The sequence below is a fragment of the Pelodiscus sinensis genome, chromosome 11 (genome assembly GCF_052426305.1).
Source record: "Pelodiscus sinensis isolate ZL-2025 chromosome 11, ASM5242630v1, whole genome shotgun sequence".
Lineage (NCBI taxonomy): Eukaryota > Metazoa > Chordata > Testudines > Trionychidae > Pelodiscus > Pelodiscus sinensis.
This window is the reverse complement of record NC_143062.1, coordinates 5,841,590-5,868,320: the sequence shown is the minus strand read 5'-3', so window position 1 is coordinate 5,868,320 and position 26,731 is coordinate 5,841,590. Positions and strand designations below refer to the sequence as shown.

The window sequence follows — 26,731 nt, the reverse complement described above, 5'->3', positions numbered from 1 at the left end:
CCCGGGGGGGGGGGGGCTGGGACTGTGCTGGGGGGGCACGGCGGGGCCCTGGGGGGGGGCTGGGACTGTGCTGGGGGGGCACGGCGGGGCCCTGGGGGAGGGGCTGGGACTGTGCTGGGGGGGCACGGCGGGGCCCTGGGGGAGGGGCTGGGACTGTGCTGGGGGGGGGGGCACGGCGGGGCCCTGGGGGAGGGGCTGGGACTGTGCTGGGGGGCACGGCGGGGCCCTGGGGGAGGGGCTGGGACTGTGCTGGGGGGGCACGGCGGGGCCTGGGGGGGGGGCTGGGACTGTGCTGGGGGGGCACGGCGGGGCCCTGGGGGAGGGGCTGGGACTGTGCTGGGGGGGGCACGGCGGGGCCCTGGGGGAGGGGCTGGGACTGTGCTGGGGGGGGCACGGCGGGGCCCTGGGGGAGGGGCTGGGACTGTGCTGGGGGGGGGCACGGCGGGGCCTGGGGGGGCTGGGACTGCTGGGGGGGCACGGCGGGGCCCTGGGGGAGGGGCTGGGACTGTGCTGGAGGCGGGACCCGGGGGGGGGGGGCTGGGACTGTGCTGGGGGGGCACGGCGGGGCCCCGGGGGGGCTGGGACTGTGCTGGGGGGGCTGGGACTGTGCTGGGGGGGCACGGCGGGGCCCGGGGGGGGGGGGCTGGGAGTGTGTTGGAGGGCTGGGACTGTGCTGGAGCCGGGGCCCGGGGGAGGGGATGGGACAGTGTTTCGTGTGGGGGGGCACGTCGGGTCCCGGGGGGGAGGGGCTGGGACTGTGCTGGGGGGGGCGGTGGCCCTTCGTGGAGGGGCTGGGATTGTGTTCTGGGGTGGGCGGGTCCCGGGAGGGAGGCATTGGGCTCTGCTTTCGTGAGTAACAGGTCCAGTCCCTGTCCCGGGGCATGGCTTTGGATCTCCAGTCCCGTCTGGTGGTCTGGGGCCGCTGGTCTCCTCCAGTCAGTCCCTTTCTCCCTACTCTGCACCCCAGGCAGAAGCTGCACCCCCGTTAGTTGGTTGGGTGTGTAGGGTCACGTTTGACTTGCGGGACTGGCCTCTGAGGTCACCTCTGCATTTGGATACCCAGGAGATGGGCGTGATAGACAGAGTCTCAGAGGTTGGTGGTCTTATTTGGTATTGAACTGGAAATTCCATCTTCCAGTTCTTGTGACAAAAGTTAGCATGCTCTTGTGTGCACGAATTACCTCCTTGCCCTTCCAGTTGTGTGTTAGAGTCGAGTTGGATATTTATTAGATATTTATTGGTAATGGTCAGCAAACACAGAGTTCACTATGCTTACCAAAACATTTCTGTCAGTACTGGTTGAAATTTACAGAGGAGCAAAGTAAGAAAAATGCTGCTTGAGAAGTTATTGAAGTTTGATTTATGGATATTTCCTTGATATCTTTTGATGTAATGCTAACAGTTTGTTTTAATTGTTATACATTTTTAAACTTTTTAAATCTCAACATCTATCATTAAATAATTGTCTAATCCTCCATAATTTCCTGAAACTGGTAAGTTTTAAATCAATAAAAATGGAAGAAAACTATTTAAAATAAACTTAGTAACTATCAAAATTACACAAAATTAAAATAGAATTCTGCCAAGTCTCCTCGTAGCGTGGCGAGGCCATGCAGGCTGTCATATAGTGTTCTCTGGCTTGATTATGACTGGCAAGGTGTTTCTATAAGGACAATCGCTATAATCCTTCTTATCACAGTTGTTAAAATCATGTTGTCCTGTATATAGTAACATGCAGTTAGAATCTGTGTGCTCCTGTACTAGTGCAGCTAAGGTGGTTGGGTCCTGACCTAGCAGTTTTCTCAAGGGTTGTCATCTTCATTTGGGGTGGGGGTGGGGGGCAAATTGTCCAATGCCATATTCTGTTTAGTGGTGTTACACTTGTGTATTTGCACCATTTGGTGCCTAGCTGGGAATTGCAGCTGAGGAGAATCTGCCCAGCCTGTTCTACCCCAGTTTACAAGGTTTCTCTTTGATGTTTAAAACTCTCCCCAAAGTTTTTCTAACCTTTTTCAGGTTATTCTTCATGGAAGATTTTGTTGCAAGAACCTGCCCAAAATTGTTTCAGAGAGGTAGCCGAGTTAGTCTGTAACTGGATAAACTTAAAAAACAGTGAATAATCTAGCAGCACCTTAAAGACTAACAAAACATGTAGATGGCATCATGAGCTCTCGTGGGTCCAACCCACTTTTTCAGATGAAAATTGGTTTGCAATCAGTTTTTTTACTTGTCAGTTGTGTGTGAGGTGACAGTTGGCTTTCATACAGTATAACTAACACACAGCCTTTCATGGCTTGTTGCTGTTCTAGCAGTTCTGGTATATGGCACCTCTCACTGAGGAGGTGTACAGAGGAAGGTGCTAAAGCATATGTTCCGTTTGAATTTAGGGTTTGGTAATGGCAGAATTTTGTCCTTTGATATAATTGGACATAGATTCCCTAATCTTAATAAAGGCCTAATTTACACTCCTACAGCTGGACCTTCCATTTCACCTCTTGTGCCCAACTTTGCAGCTTTTCTTTGACTTCTCTGCCTAGTAGTTGTGTCCCTGGGAGTCATTTGGGAGAATTGAGGCTGCCTTCTTGACCCTCATCTCTTGAGTTTGGTGCAATATGGACTTTGTGTGGGAGTGGACTCTTTGCACTGAATAGTGCTATAGCACATGTGAGTGTTCCCTTCTGACAAACTTCTAGGGTTCATTGACTTAAAAATATCACTGGAGGTGAACTTTGGCTGTCTTGGTTTTCTCACGTGCACTGTCCAAGTTGATCTAGTGGAGTCCTAGTTTGGAAATACTTGCTGGCCTTGTACAAACTTCCATTATAACTACGGAATATATTGAGTGTATCACTCAGTAGGTGGTTTCTTATTCTTAGTTACTTGGATCTTGCACTCTCTCTCTTCTCTGAAGAGCATATTGACCTCAAGCCTTGATCCTACCTTTAATATAGGAGGTAATTGGTAGTGTCTCTATGCTTCTTTATCACACAGGCAGATTTTCCAAGCTATGTGGTGGCAATGCATATCTATCTTTTTCAGACAATATCTCCTGTTCAGATTCTTGGAGTCGTAAGCACCGACTTTTAGGGCACATCTATGCTCCCTGCCGGATCGACAGGCTGAGATGAATCTAGTGGGGGTCGATTTATCACCTATAGTGCTCTCCCATCGATTTCTGTACTCCACTGGAATGAAAAGCATAGGAGGAGTTGAAGGGAGGCTATCTGCCATCAATTCACTGCAGTGAAGGCACTGCAGTAAGTAGACCTAATGCATCGACCTCAGCGGCGTTATTTAAATAGGTGAAATTGTGTAACTTATATCCATTGCCCAGGCCTTAGTTTTCCTTCCATCTCCACTCTGCCCTCAATTGAGGATCTGCCCTCGCTCTGCTCCATTGCCCAAGGTCCTGCCCTTGATCTGTCTCTTCCTGTTCCTGCTCCTGCTCGATCCCCTCCCCAATGCCTCAGCTTGCCTGCTATTCTCTGTCCTCCCCTGAGCTACTGCAAAGCTACTCCAAGAAAGAATATGATCTGGATCATTTTGGGATGAAACTTAATACCAGTGATTTTTTGAAAGCTAAGTGCAATTTCATGATGTTTTGTTCTTAAGTGGGGAAATAGGCTGAAGTAAGGATGAGCGTTTAGCCACTGACTCTAGAGAGTTCCAGCTGGCATGTTAAGTACAGGTCATGGCATCACCAATTCATAGCACTCCACAGCGGTGGCCTGGTAGATCAGTCCAGAGATACATTTGTCGCCCTGTGGTGAGCTTGATACTGAATAGCCAGGCCAGCTTTATTAGTCTAGCACCTTCTACTGGTGCTTAGGAGGGATTTGAACAACTAGTTGACTGTCCGATAAGCAAATGTTTACTGGATAGTCAACACGCTAGTTGATTAGTTGCTTCCCCCCAGTCAGAAAGAGGCAGCAAGGAGGGTAGAGAAGAGGGTTCTTCAAAGCAGCAGTGCTGCATGGAGCCAGGGGTCAGCTGGGGACTTCCCCACTGGCCCGGTGCTCCCTGCAGCGCTTTCACCTTTGAAGTGTAGCAACAACCCTGGGGTGCCCTTATCGACTAATCAAATAGTTGATGGAAATTGCATCGACTATTCAATTAGCCAATTAATTGAAATTTTACATCCCTAGTGCTTAGCACCCTCTGGGCAAGGTCCAGATATCCTGGTCCTACCTGGTCCTACCTATGGACTGTATTTGCTTCTGGAATCTGTGCCTCAAACTTTAAAATGCATTTCCACTCTGAAAATTGCCTGGACAGAAGTCATTGTTCTAGCTTTGAGATCAAAAGTGTTCATGGACAAGAAGAATAGCTTTCTTGACTGCCAACCCTGCAAACTCTTCCCAGGCTCTGAGAATCAAGTCAGGTTCTTTCCATGTTGTTCATGGCCACTAATCCAGGTTCTGTAGGCTATAATAGACCCTTTGTCTTTATTGGGTTGGCACCTATGTAACTGACGGGATCTTCGTAAACAATTCTGTTACACAAGGAGAACAAACTGGAATCTATTTCATCTTAGGTATGCTGGTTTATCAGGAGTAAAAAGCAATAAAATTAATCCTTAGTCAGCAGTCTAAATCTATGGCCCCTAACCTAAAGCTAATCTCTAGTCCCTTCAAATCAGTAGGAAGGAGCTATTTCTGTGCAGTTTCTTTTCAGAATAGCACTGCTCTTCAGGAATTGTCCTAAGGCATATAGCAGAATTCTGTGTGCATGGTTAGTGTTTACCCTGAGTATTGCTTGCCAGTGGCTTCTTGGTGGTGGTCCAGGGAGGAAGGTTGCAGAGGAACCCAGTGTTGCTACTGGGAAGTGTGTGACCTCTGGACTGTTGTGTGCTCCCTGGATGCTGACTGAACAGTCCAAGGGGTGAGAGCTGGTGTTGACTGACATTTTCTCTCTTTAAAGCATGACACAGCCCTCTTTTCTGTGGTAAATACCAAGCACTTATCTAGTTCACCTCAGCCCTTCCTTGAAGAAGGCCCTGCTTCATCTCAGGTGCCCCCTGTGTAATATGGCCTGTTGCCTCAGGCATACTGCTGCTCTTGTGCATATTTTTAGTTTCTCTCCCTCTCTCTCTCTCTCTCTCTATTATGCTATTTTTAAAAAGTTTGTTTGTTGTGTTCCTTCCACCTCCAAGGTCCTCAGTTTAATAGTCTTCAATTCATCCTAGGTTTCTTTGCAAAGTGTCTTCTGCTCCTTCTACTCAAAGCACCCTAATCACTTATTTGTTCTTCCTGTTATTATTGTTGCTCTCTTGTATTCTAAATGTATGGTAGCGTGACGGTCAAAAAAAATCTGACAGTAAGAGGAAGTGTTTGGAAATGATCAGCAAAGCCTAGCTTATTGGGGTTTGGCTCTTACTTTCTCCTTGGTGCAGGAATTTGCCCTTGGATTCCTGTGGGTGTCTGAAATACTCTTGCATTAGAGGAAGACTTTGTGTGGGGAGCTTATCATTTTGAAAAATGCACATAACACTGATAATCAGTATATAAATGTTTGTAATAAATTCTTGGTAACAGCTCTGGAGTCACTGTTGGGCTGGAAAAACAAGTGCCTGTGGGCTGATACATCAGCATTTCTGCTCAACATTTTGTGGTATAGATTTTATATGGGATTTTTGAAATGTTAGCATTAATTGGCCCAAGAAATGGCCTGTTTTCATTGCAGATTAAGAACACTGCTTCTTGTCCTACCTTCAGTGGGGTCCTTGTTCTTTTCATAACAGCCCATAATATATTTGAAGATTTATGAGGCCCCCTTTGTCACCCTTTAAGACTAAATATGTAGTTTTTTTTAAAACTCTTCTCATAGGTCAGGTTTATCATTTTTTCTTCCCATCTTCCTAAACTATGGCTACTGAAATTGGACACAGTCCTTCAGCTGAGGCTTCACCTCCACCAAGTAGAGTGGGATAGTTACCTCTTGTACAGTACTGCTGTTAATACACCCAAGAATAACCAGCTTTTTGTTCACACTGTTGACTCATTGATTTTGTGACACTCCCCCCAGCCGCCAGATCCAGCAGTACTGCAACCTAGCCAGTTATTCACCAGAAACCTTTAAAAGAAGGAAACTAGGTTGATTTGGTATTTGTTTATAAATCCATGCTGGCTATTCCTTATAACCTCGTTATCCTCTGGGTGTTTACAAATTGATTGTTAAATAACCTGTTCCAGTATCTTTCCAAATATTGAAATTAAGCTAGCTAGTTTATAATTCCCCAGGTTGTCTTTGTTCCCCTTCTTGATGACAGGTACAGGTTGAACCTCTCTAATCTTGCACCCTTGGGACCAGACTGGTGCTGAACCAGAGAATTTGACGAACCGTGAGAGGTCAATATTGTCTAGCAGCATTGCCAACATTTTCACTGCTACTAGGCGCTTAGAAGGCATTTAGGAATACGCTGAGAGCCAGGACTGGTGACTGTAAACAAACTTTATGGAACCATGGGAAACTTGTCTGCACTCATGATAGAGTGGGCATCCAGCTAAGTAAAATCATGCTGGACTAGAGAGGTTCAACCTGCACTATGTATGCCCTTCTCCAGTCCTCAGAGTCATGTACTCCCTTGAGCATGCCATGCCCTAGCTCTTCCCCTCCCTGCACACTGTGAAACAGTTTCGGAGGGGTAGACGCAGTAGCCTGTTACCTAAAAAATAAAAAAAAGTGAATAGTCCTCCAGCACCTTAGAGACCAACAAAAAATATAGATGGTATCATGAACTTCTGTGGGCACAACCCACTTCAGATGAATGGAGTTACGGGGCCCAGGGTACAACTAAAAAGCAAAGAGAGAGCGGATGGGGAAGGAAAGAGAAGGAAAGATATAGGGGGAAAAAGTCAATTAGTGTCCATGCTAAGTGAGGGTAATAAAGTAGGCTCTAAGTACTTGGCGCTTAGTTTTTTTATGTTATTAGGGTGTGGAATGTCGCAGCCTATCCAGTTCAGGTCTTTGTTCAGACCTCTGATTCCAGGTGTCAGACTTGTGAATGAAACCAAGTTCTGCAGCTTCAAGTTGGTTTTTGAAATTGCCCTGTAGTAATATAGGCGCTTTTAGATTCAGTAGTGAGTGCCTAGGCAACTTGAAATGTTCTCCAATAGGTTTCTGTGTGTTACCATTTTGAGTATCTGATTTGTGTCCATTAATCCTTTTCATAGAGACTGTCCAGTTTGGCCAATATACATGGCAGAGGGGCATTGCTGGCACTCGATGTCTTAGATCATATTGGTGGATGTGCAGTTATGAGCCTCTGATCATAGAACACAAGAACAGGAAGACGCCTCAGAGGTCATTGAGTCCAGTCCCCTACCCTCATGGCAGGACCAAACACTGTCTAGATCTGTGGTCACCAGCCAGTAGATCATAATGGACTGGTCGATCAGAGACACAGCCAGTCAATTACAAGGAGCTGTTCCTAGCTCGCCCCTTGATTTCTCCTCTCCCCTCCCCACCACCTCTAACGAGGAGTCTGTGCTGGCACTACAGCCTCCTAGCTCCGACTTCCTGCGGCTTTGTGGGGGGGCAGGCAGGAAGTACTGTGGCTCCACGTCCGATCCAACTTTTCAGGAAGCACGCCCTGGCCCTCAGGACTCCTCCCCACCTCTACTGCATACAGCAGGAAGGAAGGCAGCATGGGGAAGGAAGGAAAGACAAAGTGTGTGCTCCTCCCCTGCCCACAACAGCACGCATGCTTCCTTGCCTTGCCTTCCCTTCCTTCCCCATGCTTTGGGAAGTTGGGGGGGGAGGGAGGTTAGATGGCTGTACAGCTGGAGCAGCTGGATTTTTTTTTTTAAAGGAGCTGCATGTGTGCTTCATTCAGCGCTACCCACAGATCCTGCCCCAGAGACCCTCATCCTTGGAGACCCCCAGGTACTGGCTGAGCTGCTCCTGCCCCCTCCCCCCTGGCCAGACCTCCCGCCAGCACCCTGCCTCCTGGCCAGACCCCCAGCTCCCCCTGCCTCCTGGCCAGACCCCCACCAACATCCTGTTCCTGCCCCCTGCCTCCTGGCCAGACACCTACCCCCAGCTTGCTCCTGTACTCTACTTTCCACCCAGATTCTGCACCCCCATCCCTTTCCCACTCACTGGCACCCTTGTCCTGCACGCTGGGTCCCTCATTTTTGGCCCAACTTCATAGAACACTAGAACTGGGAGGGATCTTGAGAGGTCATTAAGTGCAGTGCCGTGTACTCACAACAGGACCCAGTACTATTTAGACTATCCCTGATAGATGTCTGTCTAACCTGCTTTTAAATATCTCCAGAGATGGAGATTCCACAACCTCCCCAGGCAACTTATTCCAGTTTTTAATCACCCTGGCAGATAGGAAGTTTTTCCTAATGTCCAACTGAAAGCTCCCTTCAGAGGCCAAGAAGAATAATTTTTCTCCCTCCTTGTGACACCCTTTTAGATACCTGAAAACTGCTCTCATGTCCCCTCTGTCTTCTCCTTTCCAAACTAAACAAGCCCAATTCTTCAGTCTTCCCTCATAGGTCATGTTCCCTAGACCTTTCATCATTCTTATTGCTCTTCTCTGGACCTTTTCCAATTTCTCCACATCTTTCTTGAAATGCGGTGCCCAGAACTGGACACAATCCTCCAACTGAGGCCTAATCAGCGCAGGGTAGAGCGGAAGAATGACTTTTCGTATCTTGCTCTCAACGCTCCTATTAATGCCTCCCAGAATCATGTTCACTTTTTTTGCAAAAAATCACACTGTTGATTCATATTTAGCCTGTGGTCCACTAGGGCTCCTAGATCCCTTTCTGTAGGACTCCCCTCTGGACCATCACTTCCCATTCTGTATGTGTGTGACTGATTGTTCCTTCCTAAGTGGAGCACTTTGCATTTGTCCTTATTAAACTTCATCCTCTGTACCTCAGACCATTTCTCCAGTTTGTCCAGATCATTTTGAATTTTGACCCTGTCCTCTACACTTCAGAATGTAGAGGAGCCCACAAAATCCACTAACCCTGGAATCCTAGAAGAATTAATGTGGGTTGAGGCCCCATTTCTAACAGTCAGTGGCCCCGACCCAAAATAGGTTTCCTATCCCTCCCATAAATAAAGACGATGCTGAAATGTTTTGTGTTGGACATAATCTTTTATTTAAAAATGAAGCCTTTGAAGTAGGAATAAGATCCTCCGGAAAAGGGCTTTTTTTCCGGAGGATCGGGGCCAGTGTAGACGCTCTTTTCCGGCTTTTAGAAAAGCCGGAAAAAAGCAGCGGACATTTTTATTTAAATGCCGCGGGGGATATTTAAATCCCCCGCGCATTTCCCTATTGCGATTTCAAAAATTACCATGCCCCTTCCGGAAAAGGGGCCAATGTAGACGTAGCCTTGGTGAATATTGGCCCGTCCTCAAAGCCTGTAAGAGTGGGGGGGGGGGGTGTCATTTTCCAGATTAGGTTATAGATTTTGTTGTTAATGCACTGATGTTTAAGTTGGGAGCTGTAAGCGATGACCAGTGGTGTTCAGTTGTTTTCTTTGTTGGGCCTATCTGTGAAACAGCTGATTGTGGAGTGGAGGGGGAAGGCGGTGATCGACAGGTACTGCTCATGTGGTGGGAGGCAGTGGGGGAGTGCATCAGACCATTACACAACTTTAAACCAGCATGTTCTTTAGGTCAGGTAGACTTTTAAGTGAAGAGTTATTGTGGTTTGATGTTGTGCCTCTAACGGTGTCTCTTTGAGAAACTGCCACTCTGCTGAACAACTTTATCCTTTGGATTTTCTTCTCATGGGACTTTACCTATAAATTCTATGTATTTGTAATTCTGCTTTTTTAAGTTCGTCCTTACGCCTTTAGAATCACAATACTGTAATTCATAATTACTTCATCCAAATTGTCTAACACCTTCACAGTTGCAACAGATTCCTCCAAAAATCACATCTAAAATGGTAGTGCCTCTGTTTATTTTCCCCACTTAGATACAAAAATTGTTCCTGGTACATGAGAAGTTATTGGAAACTGTTTTGCCATATTACTTTTTGATGAGGTGGCTGGGTAGTGAGACCCCGTTACTTCCAGATCTTTGTTATTTTCTGTTTTGGAAATGCCTCATCCACCTCCTCTTCCTGATTGTAGGTCTACTATAGATGACCAAATGACACCATCCCTATTTTTTCCCCATATCTTTACCCAGGGACTGTCAAATGTCTGCCTTTCATTTCCTTTTGGATCTCAGAACAAGTAAGTGTCTGTGTTTAAGATAAAGTGTAATACATCCTCCCTTTTTACCCTACCTGTCCTTCATGAACAAGTTACCCCTCTCTATGCCAATATTCCAGTGATGAGATTTATCTAGGACTATGTTGCCAGTTAAGTTGTAAGATAAATCTCTGGTCTGTACTACAACTTGTGTTGTAGACAGGTGGGGAATCTGAAATTTCAGAGTATGCTGTGGAATATGTTCTGATCCCAGAGCATTAAGCTTCTGCTTCTAGTTCCCAAAGCTTTCCGCTGGTTTGTGCTATGCAGGCTGCTTTGGTCTTATTCTCTGATGCCAAATAGTAATCCCTTATTCTCTGATCCCCAAATAGTAATGAGTTCTGCAAACTCCTAATGACAGTGTGGAAGAACACAAATAGACGGACGTAACGTGTCCACAGCCTTCGGATGCTGAGAATGTAAGATCTACTTACTTTGTTTGCTCAGTGTGGAGAGCCTTGTGTCTTACACCTGATTAATACATTTGATCATAATCCCTTAGAGTGGGGAAAAATAGTCTTCTGATAGTAATGCTATCCTAATGCTATTCCATAGCTGTCAATTTTTTCCTTGCGGGTTTGTGCTTTGGCTCAGAGGAACTCTAGGCCTGCTTTTCTGGACAAAATTCTAAATTGCTGATAGAAAATTTGGTAATATTGACTTTGAATATAAAGAATCACAGAATAAAACTTGAATTTTGACCTCTAATTTAAATTAGTGATAGGAGAAAAAGCTTTCTTTGTGGGTATGTCTCATGTAGCTAATGTTTTTCTCTGTAGTTAAACCTTTGGGTTTCTTGCATAATCATAACTGATTGCTGAATTGCTAGCACGTAAGTAGTATAAATACTTTTCCTTTCTCAAGGAATTTGGAGACTCAGGCTGTTTCTTCTAAGTGTCTTACTCATGGTCACTTCAGTCAATCCGTGGCAGAGTCGAGAATCCAGGCTTAATACCTTGTGCACAGTAGGACAGTTTAGAGTAGGGGTGGGGAGCCTGGGGGCTGGATGCAGCCCCTGGTTTGCCTGGATCTGGCTTAGGGCTTCCCCAGGCACTGGGGAGCCGGTGCCGGCACTCCAGTCCTCCCTCCCCACTGCCTCCCCACAGTCCCTGGCCCCTGACTGATTTTTCTGTGGGTCAGCAGCCCCGACCCAAAAAAGGTCCCCCAGTCCTTGTTTAGAGAAATTCCGAGTGATGTTAACACCAGTTCAGCTGCTGTAGCACTAGGAGATGCATTGTACACAAGTTTCCTGCAGTTGGAGATGTTCTTACCACCATATCATCATAGCATCTGGAAGAGTAGGTCTAACATATCATTCGTTAAAAATACCAGAAGATATTAGAAGCTTTGCTGTGATAGGTAACAAAGGTGCAGCTGAGCTGCTGGTAGAGCTGGTGGAAATGATTAGAATTCTCTACTATAGACCTAGTAGTCTGGGAAGAGGCTACTTTGTGTTATAATGCAAGTGGGTCTTAAGGAGAGCTCTTTCCTGTGAGGCATTCTCAGTTAGCCAGTGCCACATACTAAGGCTTTGTGTATTCAATGGTTATGTAATCAACCCCTTGCTACAGAATTGTGCTCCTGAAGGTATATCTTGAAAAACAAATACATAATTTTGTACAGTTTCTGTGGTTATGAATAAAGCCTTCAATACACACTAAACATGATTGATACAGTGCTGTTTGCTGACTCCTGCAGACAGCCAAAAGACCTAATGTGATCCTGACATGCAAAAACAGTTGAGTAGAGAAGTTATTTTACCTCTGGTGTGACTACTGCTGGAATAATGTGTCCAGAATTTAAGATGTTGATAAATTGAAAGCATGAATAGAGTTAGAAAACCTGCCTATAATGCTAGTGTTAAGGAGCTCAATCTGTGTATGGTAATAAAGGGAAAGTTAAGGGGGAGTTGGTTACAGTCTACACGTGGTGAACAAGTATTTAATAACTAGCCAATCAGCCCATCATAAGAAGGGATTTTCAGGTTTTCTCTCCTGAGCGCGCGCGCGCTCTCTCTCTCTCTCTCTCTTCCCCCCCCCCCACTGCCTCCCCCCCCCAGCTCACCTCCGCCTCCTGCCTCTCTCTCCATCTCTCTCCTCTGCCCCTTCTGCCTCTCACTCTCCCTTTCTCTTTTCCTCCTTCTCCTGCCTCTCTCTCTCCCTTCCGTCTCTCCCTGCCCCCCGCCGTGGTGCTTGGCTGAGTGCTGCCTGCTCAGCCGGGCTGCCACGAGGGAGGGGGGCGGGGCTGTGACGTACACGGCTGGGGCCAGGGCCGTGTACATCACCGCCCTCCTTTCCCCTCCCACCCTGGGGGAGCCCAAACAGCCCCTTGCGCTGCTGTCTCCCCCGGCGACCCGGCTGAGGGGCGCAGCACTCAACTGAGTGCCACAGCGGGAGCGGAAGGGGGGTGGTGACGTACACGGCCCCGCCCCCAGCTCTGTACGTCACCGCCCTGCCCCCTTTCCCTTCGTCTGTGGCGGCTTGGCTGAATGTTGCGTGCTCAGCCGGCCGCCATGGGGGAGGAGAGGAGGGGAGGGGCAGTGATGTACACGGCCAGAGGGAGGGGCTGTCTGTCACCGTTCCCCCCTCCCTTCACCCCCTCTCCCACGGTGGCCTGGCTGAGGGGCGCATCACTCAGCGCCATGGCAGGAGGAGGAAGGAGGGGCCGTGACATACACGGCCAGGGGGCATGGCTGTGTATGTGCATCTGTAACGCTGACGGACACTGGGCTACTATATATATGATGGGCTCTCCAGTCTCCTAAAGAAAGGCATACATGGCTGGAAGTTGAAACCAGACCAATTCAGATAGGACAAGAAGGGGTAAATTTTTAACTATTGGAACAGTTTGCCTGGAGTCATGGTAGATTCTCCATCACAGAAAACATTTAAATCAAGATAGGATGTTTATCTGAAATACCTGCTTTAGGAATTAGTGTCATGGAGTCACAGGGTCTGGTCTCAGCCACAGCCTGTAACCTGTCTCTGGGCCCCAGAAACCCATACAGTCCCACAAGGGCAGGCCCATTGCTTCCCAGACTGGGCCTTTGGCACCAGCAATCGCTGTTTCACTCAGTGACCCAGGCAGTCTTGTGAGAACATGTGAACCATTGATTTGTCACCTTGCTGTGCAATCTTGCAGCCCTTAACCTCTGCCTTGCTTTGCCAAGCTAAGCCATGGCACTGTGGTGAGCCATCCAAGCTGTACTGGACTCCATCTTTTGTTCTTTCCTCCATCCCTCTTTGTCTCCCAGCTCTGGGCCCCGGTCACCTGACATTTTCTTCCCCAGTCCACTTCACAAGGCCAGCCTGAGGGTTTTCTGCTGCCAGATGTTGATTGCTTAGTTGTTGATGTGTCTTTGCCTTACTGGACCTTCTGCAGATTTGGATTAATTTCGGCAAGTTCTGTAATTACTTTATTCATTCTACCCAAATGACTCCTACCCCTGTCCTGTGTGCTGTTTCAGGGCGGTGTGTCCACTCTTGCATTCACTGGACAGCAACACAATGTACAGAACGGGGTGGGCAATCATTTTTTGTGGAGGGGGGCACTTCAATAATTTAGAAAGTGGTCAAGGGCTGCACTCTTCTTTATTAATGGAGGAGGCATTGGGTCTGGGATGGAGGTTGAATGCAGCAGGGAGCTTGGGGTAAGGAATTGGGATGCAGGAAGGAGTGTGGGGTCTGGGAGTAAGTTTGGGTGAAGTAGGCAGTTATGACTGGGGGTGCAGAGGTTTGGGTTGTGACCTGGAGCAGGAGACTAGTGGTGTAGGAGAGGATACAGGGGCTTGGGTTGTGACCTAGGGCAAGGGATTGGGGTGCAGAGGTTTGGGCTGTGACCTAAGGGAAGGGATTTGGGCTGTAGGATCTGGGAGGGGATATGGGTGCAGAAGGATTCAGGCTATGTGGAGTAGGGATACAGAGGGTTGTGGGGAGGTAGCGGCTGGGGTGCCAGAGGCAGGCTCTCTCCGTGAGACTTACCTAGGTGACTCTCGGCCAGCAGCCTAGCACCTTTCTCAGGCAAGCTCCCTGCCTGCCGTACCCCCACAAAGGCTGCAGGGGCCAGCATGGATTTGTAAAGAACAAATCATGTCAGACCAATCTTTGATAGGATAACAAGTCTTGTGGATAAGGGAGAAGTGGTGCATGTGGTGCACCTAGACTTTAGTAAGGCATTTGATACCATCTTACGTGATCTTATCAATAAACTACTAGGCAAATACAACTTAGATGAGGCTACTCTAAGGTGGGTGCATATCTGTCTGGATAATCGTTCTCAGAGTAGTTATTAATGGTTCACAATCATGCTGGAAAGGTATAACAAGCGCTGTTCTGCAGGGGTCTGTTTGGTGACCGGTTCTCTTCAACATCATCTTCAATGATTTAGATATTGGCATAGGAAGTACATTTATTAAGTTTGCAGATGATGCCAAGCTGGGAGGAGTTGCAACTGCTTTGGAGGATAGGGTCAAAATTAAAAATGACCTGGACAAACTGGAGAAATAGTCTGAGGTGAAGAGGATGAAGCTTAATAAGGACAAATGCAAAGTACTCCACTTAGGAAGGAACAATCTGTTTCACTCATACAGTATGGGAAGTGATTGTCTAGGAAGGAGAACTGCAAAAAGGGATCTAGGGGTCATAGTGGACCACATGCTAAATATAAGTCAACAATGTGACACTGTTGCAAAAAAAAGCAAACATGATTCTGGGATGGATTAACAGAAGCGTTGAGAGCAAGACACGAAAAGTCGTTCTTCCGCTCTACCCTGCGCTGATTAGGCCTCAATTGGAGTATTGTGTCCAGTTCTGGGCGCCACATTTCAAGAAAGATGTGGAGAAATTGGAAAAGGTCCAGAGAAGAGCAACAAGAATGATGAAAGGTCTAGAGAACATGAGCTATGAGGGAAGACTGAAGAATTGGGCTTGTTTAGTTTGGAAAGGAGAAGACTAAGAGGGGACATAATAGCGGTTTTCAGGTATCTAAAAGGGTGTCGCAAGGAGGAGGGAGAAAAATTGTTGTTCTTGGCCTCTGAGGATAGGATAAGGAGCGATGGGCTTAAAATGCAGCAAGGGAGGTTTAGGTTGGGTATTAGGAAAAATTTCTTCTCTGTCAGGGTGGTTAAACCCTGGAATAAATTGCCTACGGAGGTTGTGGAATCTCCATCACTGAAGATATTTAAGAACAGGTTAGACAACCAGCTGTCAAGAATGATCTAGAAGGTGCGAGGTTCTGCTGTGAAGGAAGGGAACTAGACTTGATGATCTCTTGAGGTCCCTTTCATTTCTAGTATTCTATGATTCTATGTGCGTCTGAATAAGAGCCAGAGGGAGGAGTGGTGCTTTGTGTGGTGACCATTCTTCAAACATGCAGCTCCCATTTGCCAAAAAACAGCCAATGGGATTGTGCTAGCGGCGGGACAATGCATGAAGCTTCTTCGCCCCACTTCAGCTGTGAAACAGAAACAGCGTGGCAGCTGCTTTTTTTAAACGGCATGCAGGAGGGGGCGGTGCGAGCAGGGCGTCTGCCTGAGGCTCCCTGCTGGATCTAGCAGCTGGTGGGCTGTATCTGGCCTGTCAGCTCTGTTTTTCCCAGGCTTGGTACAGAGGGAAATTTGAGATTCCTAGAATTCATACAAATATTGGAGAATTCCCACTTTTTATCACAGGTATAGAAAAGGGGATGGGATAAGGTGTAAATATTAGTGAGAGTATTGAACTATTGAAACAAACTTTCAGTGGCTCCAGCTGGTGGCTGCTCTGACAAATCTTGCTGAAGTATTTAATTCAATGTAGGAAAAATATAGATTGAACCTCTGTAGTCTGGACTTCCCTGCCTGGCAACATCCTTCGTCTGGCTTCGTCAGTGACCCTGTTGGTGCTCAAGGGCTGGAATGTTCATAGTGAAAAACAGATGGGCTGGGGCTAGGAATGTTGCCTGAGCAGTGAAGAGTTGAGCCTCTCCTAATCTGACAAATTCCCTGGTTTGGGCCTGAGGGTGCCAGACCAGGGAGGTTCAACCTGTATGCACATACGTGTGCAAATCATAATCTATTTATGTAGGGTTTTTTGACACAGTAATAAAAATGTACAGTTGTATTTTGGTGTCCTGGCCCCGTTAGCTCCCCTTGCCCATCATCCATTGCATTTGGGCCCCCACTGTCCCCTCTTGCCCTCCTGAGTTCTTGATGGTCATGCACAGCATTCTGCTTCCCCCATTGTCCTGAAGTCCCTTCTGTGACCCCACACCCCAGGTTCTCCCAGCGCCTTGCCTCTTGACCACAGAGCCAGTTAATGATGCTGATGAAGCCCGGAACCAGAACTCCATGGCTGGAACCAGATGTGGGTGATTGGGGGGGGAAATGATGCCCGGAGTTGAAGCTGGGGGAAAGGCTGAAGCCCTCTTGCAGAGCACCTGGGCACTACTGAAAGGGGCAATTACTTTGCCCTCACCCCGTCTAAGAGGGTGTTGTGTCCTCAAAAAACCTGCTAGTAGCTGCATTTGAGAAACACTGGATTAGATGATCCACAAGGCTTCCTTCTGGTCTATGAAGAACTTCTTTAAAACATACTGCTCTGAAAATCCCATTGTAAGTGGATGTGACCTTAGTGCATGAGAGAATCAGAATTTCCAGGGTTCCTCTTCAGTTTGCAGAACCTATGTACCTTGCTACAGGATACACTACATGGTGCAGTTTCTTTACAGCCAGCAAGTTAGGACTCCTGCTGTAGTTAGGAGCAGTTCAGGGGAGAGTCCGTGCACTGCAAAACTAATCTAGGCTACCTACATCTTTAGCTTTATATGTCAGCAAGTTTGTGCAGTTGTTTGCTTAACTTTAATCTGTAGGGTGATACGTAGTGGATTATTTTGTGATGCTTGGATGAGTACTAAATACTGTGCACATACATGTCTGCCCTTGCCTTCCCTGTCAGGAGCTCTCTCAGGAATGATGGCTTTGACAGGTGAGAAATAACACTAGGAATGGGAATTGCGGGGGGCAAGGGGGAGAGGGAGGGGGTTTGGGTGCAGATCCTAGGCTGTAGTAATATGAGGGTTTACTTCTTTTAGGCAAATATAATTCCAGTTTGTCTAAGGGTTTTGTCAGCATGCACAGTAATTTCTTGTGGGTGGTGTTGTAGAAGTTAGATTTTAAAAGTGATTTGGGTGAAAAGAGGGTGGAAAAACTTTTTTTTCTCTTGCTCTCTAAAAGACATGGTCTGGCAAACAGAGCAGTACACAAGGTATCAGGGAGAAATGTATTGTGGTTTGTATATGCTGTGGTCAGTATGGATTGTCACAACACATAGGGGCAGAATTAAAGTTGCACATGTGACATAATTGGTAATTTCCTACTTCTTGGGTGCTGAATGTATACCTTTAGCTGTCTCTTAATGTAGTTTTTATGCAGCCTCATGTGTTTTGTGTTGGGGCTCCAGACATATAAACCTTGCTGTTGTGTCACTGACCTTTTTTGGAAGGTTTGTGCATCACCGGATAGAATATGACTTGAATACCAGGATCTAGATTGGGGTAGTCGGTTTTTTATTAGGGTCCAAATTTCTTAGTCAAGATATAGTTAAGGTCCAGATTCCAAAGAAACATTATAGCATGCAAAATGACAATAAGTAAATAAAAAGATTTTGCTGTCCATTCTAAAGTGTGTGGTGGTCTAGATTTGGCCCTGGTTCACCCACTGATTACTCCTGGTCTTGACTTTACAAATAGTCTTGCCAAAGAAATAGTGGCTACTAGGAATAAATGTGAACCAGAAGTGCATGCTGTGTGTGGATGCAACCCCATGCTGTGGGTGTTCTTAAACCTATGACTGTCAGAAGTTAGGACTGGACAACAGAGGATGGATCGCTCACTAATTGTCCTGGTACTGGCCTCCATCAGAATGCAAGATACTGGGCTAGGTGGGCCATTGGTCTGGGTCAAGTATGGCAATTATGCTCTTAAGCCTTAAATAGCACACTTATGAAATTGTGCTTTCTTGTACAGAAAAAAAAAATCCCTTATGCCCATTGGATGTGGGAAGGAATCTACGTGTTTAGTTGCGGGTCCAAGATGTGTATTACAATAGTAGACTGGGCTGGTATGACTGTTTACTTAATACAGCAGTTCTCAAACTGTGATCCAGGACCCCACTGCAATGGGGTTGGGAAGTCTAGCTTAGATTTGCCAGGGCTGAAGCCAAAACTGTAACCATCTTTTGGAGCCAAAGCCTAAGGATTACTGCCTGGGGGGGGAGGGGACGGGGGGAGGCTCAGGTTATAGGCCCTCTGCATGGGACTGAAGACCCTGTATATGGGATCTGAGGTAGTGGGGCTAGAGCTTTGTATGCCCCACCTCCACCCCCCCATCCAGGGCAGCTGGGCTTGTTAGGGCTCAAGCTTCAGTCCCCCCTCTGGGAGATGTAGTAATTTTTGTTGTCAGAAGGGAGATCACGGTGCAATGAAGTTTGAGAACTCCTGACTTAGTATGTAAGATGCGAGCTTCCTGGGGTTTTGTTGGTTAATTGAGCATTTGGGAGGGTTTGATAAAAGAACGACCTAGGTTCTCCATTACAAAGAGCTCCTCCATACTGAGTGTGATCCAACAGTAGAACTTCAAAGGAAGGTTGCACTGGAACCTAAGCTGGCTTTTCAGTTTACAGCAGAATTGGCAAAAATTTTCAAAAACAACCAAAAAAAGTGGGCTTGTAAGACGAAATGTAGGTGTATAACCATGGGATTTTCAGCAGTGGTTAAGTTAGGATCACAATTCTCATTCAGGTCTGTGGGTTTGGAGTTACTAAATCACTTAAGCCATTTCCACACATCCTCTTCAAGGCAGTGGCCAAGTGTAATGGGTTCAAGAACAATGAATTTATGGACAGAGTAACTGGGATGCCTGATTCATATTGAAGAAAAGGAATTCTCTTTTTCAAACTGAAAAGATGGCTGTGCTCAGCATCACTTAGGACTGCAACCTAGAAGGAAAGGGCTGATGTGTTCTCTATCTCCAGGCAAGTCAGTCCCAGCTTGAGAAAGTGGCTGCAAAGGTTCCATCCACCGTGTCTTTGAACGTTTGGATTTGATGCAAACACACTTGTTTGCTGGCCATCAGCAGGTGCCTTCTTTCTGCTTCTGAGCTGACTACAAGCACTCTATGCGGTTTATGAGCACTTGGTTAGTAATTTTGAAATGTAATGGAAAATGGACACAAAAGGTATCTAACTCTCACGTGGGGAGTGAGAGAAGGGGTCCAGATCCTACTACAAAGGCATTGCTCTGAGGAACCATTGCTAGACAGAGGTGAAGGAAATTTACTTTTTAAAGAGGAAGGGGGAGAGGTTCAGGGTCAGATCAAAGTATTTACACCCAGGCTAATGTCTTGCTGGTTTGGCTTTGAAGCAACATGCAAACTGAGCTGGTTTGCAAAAACTTTCAAAGGCGAACAATTGACCCATTTACAGTAATCCCCTGTCCCACAGCCTTACTGGAAAGGAATTTGCTTGTTCCTGTGGATAGGAACCTTATTCTCTTTGGTAGCCTGAAGCTTTCCGGAGAGCCTGCCATGAACTCTCACACTTGAATTATTTGGGATTGGCTAGCTGAAGTTCCTACAGTTACTGTTTTGTCAGAGCAGAAACCTAACAGGAGCAAAACATACTTCCAGGACAGCTTGTTGGTGCTATCTGCCACCTATATTCTGTAAGGTTTTTGCTACAGTGTGCTCTTTGGACAGCCTGGTGTTTGCTGAGCAATCAGTGTTTAGCATGTAGTCCTCTGATCATTTCATCCCATATGGCTGTACTATACAGCCGGGATTTAATTCCATCTTGTAGCCCACATCTTGTTAGCAGTCTTCCAGTGGTCAGCAGACCAGTCTGAACTTTTGCTGTAAAAGAATCACTTCACATAATGCCAAAATGCAGCCGTTTCTGGGAGGCGAGCGCATTACCAAAGCATAACACTTACATCAGAGATGAATCCAGTCCCTGAGGCTCAGGGCCCCCCCAGCACTAGGGAGCCTGCACTGGCGCTCCCCCCCCCCCAGTCTACTAGGCTGGGCTCCCCTAGACTTTGGTGTAGGAGGGGAATGTGGGGAGTGTCTTTCTCCTCAGTGGGGAGTGGGCTCTTTTCTGCTTCTCGCTTGTGTGCAATCCCCAACTGATTTTTCTGTGGGTTAGTGGCCCCCGGCCCAAAAACGGTTCTTCACTCCTGACTTAGATGCTGGCTTCAGATAGGAATGGAAGATGAGTATTACACTCCACTGAAACGGCAAGTGCTCTTTGTGTGCAATGTGTACTATCATTACTCAAGCCAGAATTTAGCCTAGTCACTGGAATGTCACACCTCCTATTCAGAACCTCATGACATTCAATGATCAAGTTTTGAGAGACTTGGCTTGCCACTTTGTGGGAAAGATGACACCCCTGCTGGCTCAAATGTCTGTAGCAGTGGTACTTAAGTGACTCTTACTAGGGATGCTAAGAGGCAGGCAACTGACTAATCGTGTAGTCCATAAAATTTGTATCAACTACATGATTAGTCCATAAGGGAAGGTGCTCGTCCTGGCTTGCGCCAGTCCAAGAGCTATCACCGCTGCAGCTCTGCAGTTTCAATTTAGTAGGAGCCAGGTGTTTAGGCAGCGCAGCTCCTACTACATCGAAATTGCAGAGCTGCAGCGGTGGAAGGGGGGGGGGGGTAGATCCTGGACCTGTGTGAGCCAGGACTGCTTGGGTGGGTCTAGCAGCCCTTGTTTGCAGTGTCTCGGCCTGGCTGCATGCAGAGGACACTCTGGCAGCGGCCCCAGGCCACATTGGCTGGGCCTGGCCACAGACAGGGGCTGCTGCCGGAGCAGCCTCTGCCTGCGGCCAGCCTGGGCCATTGTGGACAAAGGCTGCCTTGTGGCAGTAGCCCTAGTCCACAGAGGATCTCAGTTCCCTTTTGGGACCCCCCCCCCATGGACAGGGGTTGCTTTGCGGGCAGCCTACCCTACCCCTCCCCTATTGCTGCCTCTGATAGAACTAGCGGGGGGAGAGGTGGCACCGGGGAGATGATGCTGGGAGGAGCTGGCTTTTAAGCCGGCTCCCCTCAGCACCCGCTCCTGTCCCCCTTCTCCCCCTTTGCTCTCATACAGAGACAGCAAGGGGAGGAAAAAGTGAGTAGAGTACTCAACTACCCAATTAGGCTTATTGGGAGGGTAGTCTACTCGGTTACATCCTTAACTCCTGCAGGCTGAGATAGGATCAAAGGCATGCCCTTTGTCACAATTATTGCTTGTTTGGAATGCCTTGGTGTTGGTTGATTCACATCCAACTATGGTCTAGATGAAAGCAGATCACCATCCCTGAGGTGCTATACAGTTGCTTGCTTTTGTGCTGATGTGAGCTTTTTTGACACATTGATTTGTATCTCAAACCCTTTTTTACTGTTCTTGATTTGGCAACTTGTCATTCCGGTGGTGACAGTCTGCTTTTTGAACTATTTTGAGCTGCCAGAAGCTTTGTCAGAGCCAGAGCAGCTCTTGCTGTGATGGTGCTGTCTGCTACGGTGGTGGCAGCTGACAAAGTAAATTCTCCATGTGGCAGGTAGCTGTACAGTTGGGCTTGCTAGGCTGAATGGTGGCATACCCAGTGGTTAGCTAGTGTTTCCCAGCATAGAATCCTAGAACACTAGAATTGGAAGGGACCTCGAGAGGTCAAGTCCAGTTGCCGGTCTTCACGGCAGGACCAAGCACCATCTAGATTATCCCTGATGTTTGTCCTAATCTGTTCTTAAGTGGGCTTGCTCTCTGCTGCATAGTTTGTCATAGTAGTTCTACAGTGCGTGCTCTAGTTAAGTTGCCTGACCTTCTGAGTTACTTAGACCTTACTGAGAGACATGCTCTGGGCCAGTGTGAGTGCCTTCTTGAGTGGGTTTTCTGGTGTGTGTGTGTGGGGGGGGGGGCTTTAAAGTTCAGTGATTGGTCAGGTGTTCGCATTCATTTCTGCTCCTGGGGGGGGAGTGCTTGATGGATGCTTTGTGGAAGGAGTTTATGGTGCCACATAAGCCAGCATGGCTCTGGCAAGTTAGTTGTATCAGTATAATAGATGAATGGAACCATGTCACTTTTTACTAATAACCTCTCCCAGTGGGCGCATTTAGATCATGGCATTGCCAGTCTGACTGCTGTTTGTTTTAAGCGAGTGAGCCAGTTAGAACTCCAGAGGCAGTTGTCAGGTGGACACAGCAGGGACACTGGAAAGCAGGCAGCTGACATTTAAAAGGGCTTTGTGAGGTGCTTTGTGGACTGGTTTAGGTATGTCGCTAACCACACACCCTTCAAAAATGAGCAGTCATGGGCACCTTAGAGACTAACCAAAGTATATAGAATCATTCGCTTTTGTGGGTAACCCTGGTGAAGTGGGTTTTACCCAGGAAAGCTCATGAGTCTATATATTTTGGTTAGTCTCTAAGGTCATACCACAGGGTTACTCATTTTTGGAGTCAGACTAACATGGCTGCCCCTCAGACTCCTTTCATATGCCCTTCCTTTGTCTTTCACCATGAGTTGCTGGGCTGACTCTGGAATAGCTTTGACAGTGTTTCAAACGTGCCCTCTGGCCCCTCGGTCCCTGCTATATAATGTCCCTGTGGCCCAACAGCAGTTGCCTATGTGGATAAGTGGCAAGAGTGTTTGGATGTCCGTGTCTAGCCTTCTGGAATTGGGAATGGCTCACTTTTTTTTTTTTTTTACTGTCCATTTTGTGTCTGCATCCCGTGTCTGTTCCGATTTTGCTGATAGAAACGAGGGCAGTGCTTTAACTCTTCCTTTTCCAGATGGTGGAGGACCGGTGTGGCAATGAAAGCTGAACCAACACCTTTGAGTCTTGGGAACTGTTGGGTTAATTTCCTTCCCCCTTTGGGAGTACATTCTCGGCATGTTGCTGCAGGGCTTCCCTAGCTGGGTGGAACATCCTTCCTGCAACCCCTCCTCTATGGAGCTTCTAGGAAGGCCCAAATGTTGAGTACTGTAGGGCTTGTGCTGATGGCAGTCGCAGGTCTAATACTTGCTGCTAGGCAGAGTGTTCTAGGACAGGGGTCACCAACCAGTGGATCGGGATCTACTTGTAGATCTTGGAGCCTCTGACAGGTGATCCTGACTGGTTTAGCCAAGAGGCTGTCAAATACTGGCCCTTCCCCCCCCCCCCCCATTGCTGCTCATCTCCTGCCCTTTGCCTTGGAGCTGCAGGGCAGGGGAGGGGGAGGAGGGTCCCCTCCCACTCTGTATCCTCTCTCCACAGAGCAGAGAGGGTGCACAACAGGACTTAGGATAGAATTCACTGGCTGCTTTAGGGAGTGGTCCAAGGCCAGGGCAGGGGTGAGCCTGCCTTAGCCCCACTGCACCACCACTCAGGAGCCACCAGCAGTGCCCAAATAGATCCCGCATCCCAAACTCCTACCCCAGTCATGAACCCCCTGCTGTAGCCCCAAGCACTCCTGCATCCAAACACCTTCCCAGAGCCTGCACCTAGAACCCCCTCCTACGTCCAACTGTCTGCCCCAAGAGCAGCTCAACCCCTCTCATATTCCAATTCCCTTAATCCAAGAAACTGAGCCTGCACCCCAACCCTCTGCCCCAGCCTGATGAAAGTGAGTGAGGATGGCGTGAGCAGGGGCCTTGGAGAAGGGGCGGGAAGGAGGTGGGGCAAGGGTATTTATATTTGAGGTAGATCTTGGATTGCATTTAAATTCAAAAAGTGATCTTGTGCTTAAAAAGGTTGGAGACCACTGTTCTAGGCTATCTCCCTGGAAGGGAAGCAAGTTGTGAGAAGAGGGTACAGGTTTTCTCTCTTGAATGGTGTCTTTGTGGGTGCTCCACTCAGGTCTTGGTGCGTCCTCATGCCGCTGATTGGAAATTTTTGCCTAGCAGTGCCCCTTGCACCATAGCTGCACGCTCTGAGTTCCTTTTCTACCGTCCTTTGCTGAAGATGGAGTCCTAGCAGTGCTCTCCTTTTCTGACAGGAAACAAACAAAAAGTATAGTTAGTTTAGAAATAGTTCATAAGTTTAGTCAGTTCGTAACAGTTTTCAATGATTCCTTCAGTTTAAAAGGGAAAAAAATGCTGCCGTGGCTTTTTTCCTTCCTCATCATGTGAAATGTGGCTTTTGCTGGGATTCGGTGCCAGTTTTAGATGGACATGCATCGTGCATGAAATGTCTGGGAGAAACTCATGAGCACACGAGTGTCTGCGTTGTCCAAATTTGTCAGTGAGAGCCAGAAAATACTGTGAAATGTGGCTCAAAAACCTCCTTTGGGAGAAATCCCTCCAGCCATCGGGGGATAAGTCCCAGACGACATGGGGGCAACAGAAGCCCAAAGACAGGGCTGGCTTACAAGTGTTGTGGGCTTCCCCGGCACGATCGCTGCCTGTGCTGCCCCAAGCGTTCCATTCCCCAGTGCTGTTAGTCTCCGGCACTGCGGAGAAACGCATGACTACATCAGCCAGGACGGCTGAGTCAGAGCCTAAGTGCTCGGTACCTACTGGTGCCACTAATTCAGTGGTGCTGACAAAGCCTTGCTTGCCACTTCCGGCTCCCACAGGTGCCTCAGCACTGCCTGAACAAGCCACCCCTAGGCTGTCAGAACCCAAACGCGCCCTGGCGCTGGAGCACAAGAAAGCGTCAAAGATGTGCCATTTCCAAAAATCCCCTCTGCTGGGTACATCGTTGATACGAGGAACCTGTTTACCATGCTCCCCAGTTTCACCTTATGCTAGCCTATCCTGGCAAATGGCAGAAAGGGCTCCCCACTCTCCTATACTGCTGTCGCCACGACCTAACCTAGGTAGTGGGCAATGGAGTAGATTCTCATCTTTCCATTCATCCCCATTGGGATCAATGGCTTCCTGGCGTTCATTTCGAGATCATTCTCTTCAACAGCCACCACAACTCCCTGGCTTAACCAGCCGTGGCTGTGTCCTCCATAACTCTTTCAACCTCAGTGGCCTCCTTGGGAGCCATGCCATGGGTATCAACCACACTTCTGCCATATCTACCACTCAAGAGACACACCACCTGCTATGCCACAACACACCTACACGCTCCCTGGCTACATCGATGCATTCTTCACCATCTCACCCGCCCTCAGGAGTAACACAAGCTGATTCAGTAAATGACAATAACAACTTGCATCGCTCTGACTCTGAAAGCTCTTCTCACGCTCGTGGATCAACTAAATTAGATGAGGCAGTTTTCCAGGTATCACCCTCTCCTCCAGCAGATGACCTAAAAAAATTCTAAGAACTATTTAAACAAGTGGCTCAATCGCAGGACATTACACTCCAAGAGGTTCAGGACAAACAATACAAATGACCAGGGCTCGACAAACCGCTGTTTCTACTCGCCCGTGGCAAGTAGATTTCAGCCGGTCGCTCTGTGCGCCTCATTCACCAGCTCTGCGCGCATGCGCAGTGCCAGTCTGCTGCATGCGCTGTGCGGGGCTGGTGAGTAGCTCTCACTGCAGTTTGTCAAGCCCTGAAAATAACGCAGTATACTGCAACCGACGGCATCCTCAAAGAGCGTTACCAATCAGTGAATCTATCTTGGAACCATTGGATATGCTTTGGCAAACTCCAGCATCTATCCCCCCCCAACCAAACGTAGTGCGGATAGAAAATATTTTGTCCCAGTAAAAGGCATGGATTGAGCTGCCTGGGGGAGTTGTCATATCGACCTTTCTGTTCCTTCCCTTCCGCTCCCGGTGGGCGAATGGGTGGCATTGGGCTCTGCGGGTAGGGATGGGTCAGTGAGCAGCACAGGTGGGACCGCACGGGAGAGAGGTCAGAACAGCGGCCCTCTGTGCTGCTGCTTTTCCCACATCAGCAGGCTGCAGTGCCCTGGAGCGGCACATGTACACCATACTACCTGTGCCTCACGTAGCATGGGCAGGCACCCCTGCACCTCCCCAGCCGCTGGGGGTTAGAGCTGGGCCTGGTGCATGCTGCGGTCGGTGATGAGGGGGAGTTAGGGTTGGCAGGGAGAGAGAGGGCCTGGGATGGCAAGGGGGAAGGGAGAAGGGGGCCTGGCTTATGGTGGGGGAGGAAGAAGGGACCCTCCCTGGTTACCAGGTGGGAGAGCCAGGGTTGCCTACCCCTGATGAAACGGGGGTTGGCGAGCACAACAAGCAAGGGGCACAGCCTCCTAGTATCATTACATACGTTTTGGGGTGAGTGTGTTAGTTCTGAAAACTATCCAGACATATAAGAATTTCAAACTTACTTCTAACTTGACGTAAACAGAAACTGCATTGCTTCTAATATAAGGCAGGGTGGGTAGCGATTAAATTATTTTTTATTTAAAATAAATACAAGTATTTTAAAAATAAACTTAAAATTAAATTTGAAATTGAGCAGCCTGTGGGAAAGCCTAAACTTAGTATAATCGTACATTTAAATTAATTTAAAAATAACTTCATTGCTAACCAAGTTTAAAAGTCAAACCCCTGACCTGGTGGAAGTCTTCTAGCTCAGTGTTT

At 47.9% G+C, this 26,731-nt stretch overlaps 1 protein-coding gene across 3 annotated transcripts in view; it reads left to right on the top strand.

Moving 5' to 3' along the window:
• DAG1 (dystroglycan 1) overlaps nt 1-26,731 on the top strand; it is an 84,120-nt gene that overhangs the window by 342 nt on the left and 57,047 nt on the right. The window contains exon 1 of one of the 3 annotated variants that reach the window (XM_006120727.5): nt 842-1,093. The exons of the other annotated variants lie outside the window; for them this stretch is intronic. The gene's annotated coding sequence lies outside the window, so the exon portion shown is untranslated. Of the gene's footprint in view, nt 1-841; nt 1,094-26,731 lie in introns of those variants that run through there. 3 annotated transcript variants of the gene reach the window in all.